This window comes from Engraulis encrasicolus, chromosome 12, assembly GCF_034702125.1.
Source record: "Engraulis encrasicolus isolate BLACKSEA-1 chromosome 12, IST_EnEncr_1.0, whole genome shotgun sequence".
NCBI classification, from domain to species: domain Eukaryota; kingdom Metazoa; phylum Chordata; class Actinopteri; order Clupeiformes; family Engraulidae; genus Engraulis; species Engraulis encrasicolus.
Window position 1 is genome coordinate 45,450,879 of NC_085868.1, and position 4,401 is coordinate 45,455,279.

Consider the following 4,401-nt stretch of genomic DNA (forward strand, 5'->3'; position numbering starts at 1 on the left):
GATAGAGAGAGGTGGGGGGAGAAAGGTAGAGAGAGAAAATGAGATAAAGAGAGGGTGGGGAGAGAAAGAGAGAGAGAGTGAGAGATAGAGAGAGGGAGAGAAAGACACAGAGAGAGAGAGAAGGAGATATACAGTATGTATAGAGAGAGGGAGTGTGTGGATGGATTGAGTGCCTGGAGGTCGCTGAGTCCTCGGTGTGCAGCGGTCTGGCAGGAGTCCACTCAGTGTCATCGAAACCCCACAACTCCACACCGAGAAGGAGAGGAAACGCAACAACAAAACCTCTTCACTGCTGCTGCTGTCTCGTGTCTTTTGTGTTGCTGCTCTCTCTGTCTTGTCTAGAAACGCTGTGGTGTTGGTGTTGGTGTTGGTGTGGTTCGGATAGAAAGTGTTACAAAAAGACTGCAACAATGTCATCCAAACCCCCATAGAACAGAACACAACACAACACAACAAACCTCTTTGGAGCCTGTGGTTGGTTGCTGCTGTCTCACACAGTTTGTGTTGCTCTGTCTGATGAGCAGGGCTATAAATTAGGCTACCTTTTTCATTTGGCTAGTAGATTTTAATCGTACTAGCCAAACATACACTCACTAGAGTGGCTAGTAGGCTTTACCAGCCACACTGAATTTCCCCATTTGGCTGATGTTTTAGAGTCCTGGGTATGAGCAATGCATGTGTTGATGTGAACCGTTACATCCACAGTGAGAGCGAGAACCAGAACCAGAGAACGAGAACCACAGTTAAGGGTTTCAGGCTGACCAGAACGGAGCTGGTGCCACTGCCTGTGCGCGCACCAGTTGCATTCGGCACTTATATGTTTATCTGCGAACCGCCCGTGTCCATACCGGGCTCTGAACTTTTTCCGCACGTGACTGTTTTACCCGGATGAACCTGCTGATAGCCACATTGTCGTCACGATTTGCAGAGAAAAAAACATATTTCTGGTTCGGGAACACTAATTTCTGTGGCGTGAACATGACGACCGGCTCGCGATTAGGTGCGGGAACGGGCACTGGTATGGTTCTCAGTTGGCCTGAATGCGCCCAGTGAGAGCGAGAACCAGAACTTTTGTTGGACTCCCTCTGTCTACGTAACAGAAAGATCTCCCAGTGAGAAAGGTAGCATTTCAGAAGTGGCTTTTAACGGATAGGCCTAAATTTTCATTAAAAAATGCTGTTAAGCTTCGTTCTAGAAAGTGAATTTTATACCACATGTTTCAGCCATATGTTGCAAAACATCTCTGCTGACAACATCCTGTATAGATGTAGTTATAAATGTACCTAAATGTTTCCCTTTAAGCTCAGAAGATGAAGTGCTAAAGCAAGATTATAGCTCCCTGCATGAAAACAAGTCAAACATATACAATCTGAGTATGCGATTTGAAGAATAAAAACAATTGATGGACAAGGGGCAAACAAATAAGTGGTGTAACATGCTCAACTCAACCAAAGTAAAAAACTGGGTGCTCATTCAAGAGAACAGGACAGCACTCAAAGTTCTGTGTTTTATTGCACGTCAGACATTTCGGTTTAACCTTCTGTTTGCCCGACACTGAAGAAGAAGGTTAAAACCGAACCGTCTGACGGGCAATAAAACACAAAACTTAAGAGGCAAACAACACCATATAGCAGTGTTTCCCAACCTTTTTTGACTCGCGTACCCCCTAAGCCTTTTTGTTGTACCATGAGTACCCCCTATCCCATGCTCTCTATGTATATTCCTTTATCCCAGTATGACTATACTCCATTCAATTGTCATTATCACATTTTCCCGCGTACCCCCTGAGGTATGCTCGCGTACCCCTAGTGGTACACGTACCCCTGGTTGGGAAACACTGCCATATAGGCTACTGTAATGTGTCCTGAATAAGCTAACTGCCAAGGTGTCTAGTGAGACTGAAATAATTACTAGCCACAGGCATGTTTTATCAGCATTTGGCTGTTTGGCAGGTGCCAATGTCAAGCCCCGTTGTAGCACAAAAGGTAGTGACACTGGAGAAAACACACACAAAAAAACTTGAGAAAGGCCACACGGGCCGAAACGTTGTTTGTCAATAAATTGTAGCACGATGGACAAGAGTGTGCGGTACCTTCTTCTACAAAACTGGAGAAAACACAACCAATCCCACGGAAGATGTCCTGCTGTTGTCGCACATTTTTTTGCAGCTCTTGTGATGAATGCAAAGCATGTGATTTTGATGGGAAAATGTGTTACAAAATGGTGTAAAACGTTTTGATGTCTATTATTATTTTTTAAAAGGGGTGGCTTTAAGCCCCTTTCCCTACATTCTGGTTTCCAATTGAAATGTATTGATATATTTCCACTGCCATATTGTGGGAAATTGTACATGTTGAAACAGCCATTACTGAGGCACAGATGTGTTATCACAACATTTCTTATGGTGTGATTACAGATTTTAAAGTGTGTTACTACAAATAATGTATACTCCTAGTCCTAGGCCAAGCCTTTTCGTTGTGCCATGAGTACCCCCTAAGTCAAGTTCTATATTGCTTTCTCTATCCCAATCTAACTAAGTTCCAAACATTTGTTAAAATTTCATTTTTCCAAGTACCCTCTGCAGTGTGCTCGCTTACCCCTAGTGGTACACATACCCCTGGTTGGATAACACTGTCCTAGGTGATAATGTCTTTCTGCCAGTCATACACACTCATTAGGCCGCTTTCCCACCAAGGCGGTGAAGCGTTGCGGGACGGAAGTGATTTTTACTGGCGTTGGTGAAAATACATGGAAACATGTCTGTCCTTCCACACCAACCGGCGGTAGTCGGGTGTCTGGCCCAACAGGACTGGCCATGCATGCCGCTGTGGGAGTGAAAGGCAGAGTAGAACACACCGGCCGAAACTAAGCAGAAAGACGTTCGTTCATTCGTTTCGCTTCCGTTCCGCGACGCCTTGGTGTGGAGCCGGCCTTATTCTGTTGTAAAACTGGTCTGCGTGACACGTCTTTTTTTGACAGAATTGATCATAATTGATCTAGTTCCACTACCATGTTGTGCAAAATTGTAAAAGAGAAAACAAACATGGCGGATGTTATGAAGTAATGAGACTGGCACAGATGACTTATCAGAACATGGAGTGGAGAACTTGACTGAGAAAAGTTACATGTATTGTGTGTGTGTGTGTGTGTGTGTGTGTGTGTGTGTGTGTGTGTGTGTGTGTGTGTGTGTGTGTGTGTGTGTGTGTGTGTGTGTGTGTGTGTGTGTGTGTGTGTGTGTGTGCGTGTGTGTGTGTGTGTGTGTGTCTGTGTGTGTGTGTCTGTGTGTCTTTGCGTGTGCCTGTGCGTGTGCGTGTGCTTGTGCGTGTGCATGTGTGTGTGTGTGTATGTGTATGTGTATGTGTATGTGTATGTGTATGTGTATGTGTATGTGTATGTGTGTGCGTGTGTGGTTATAGGGCCTATACTTTTATTAGTCTCCTGGACTCCTAGCAAATAATAATCTTTCATACATCCATTCACAGTGGTCTGTGGGGACACTGTAGTCAGCAGAGTGCAACATCTTTCTCCTGTTCCTAACATGGCTGCTTGTATTAGCTGAACCCAAAATGGCCCAGTCTGACCCAAGACAAAACAGAAACAGTCAGGGGGAAACTCCATTCACACGCATGCGTAGCCTTTGATTACAGTAGCGCTCACGAATCAACAACATCAACAACAACAACAACCACAACAAACAAGAAAGATGGAGAGAGCAAGAGAAAGGAGGAGGGGAAAGGGGCAGGGGAAGGGGGGGCACTGCTAGCTGCCCTCTAGACAGCTATGGCAGGGCCCAGGACAAAGTCATCTGAAAGGGCCCCCCAGCGAAATAGATAAAATGTAATGAGGACCCAATTATGTGCCCCCTCTCTCCCTGGTCCCGGGACAACTGCCCCCTTTGTCCCCCCCTGTCGGCACCCCTGCTTCTAACTACGGGAGTGGTTTTATACAAGCCGCTCGAGCTTCCTTGGAGATCAGACTGACCTTGTGTAATGGCTCCAGATCGCCTGACTTAATTGGACCGACAGGCTGCAGAGCGGAGCGGAGCGGAGCCGGCGTTTGCGTTGCGGTGGGATGAAAAAAGGGATCCCCCACTGCTCCTGCTATCAAACAGCTGGGGCTGGGGCAGAGCAGGGAACAGAACAGGGCCTAATTATAGGGCCCGCATTCTGTTTCCTTCCGCTGCGGATAGCACACCATGGGGTCACATTTTTAGTCGGGTTGACACACGTTACATGCAGTTTATTTCTTTTTTGTTCGCTTCGCTGCAGTTTTTTGTTGTTGCGCTCTCTTCTTTCCCTCTCCGCTATTACTCCTCTCATCACCCTTTTCCATTACTCCTTCAGCCTTGCTTCTTGCACTGTTTTTTTCTTCTTTCGTTTCGTTCTCTCTGGAATGTAAATT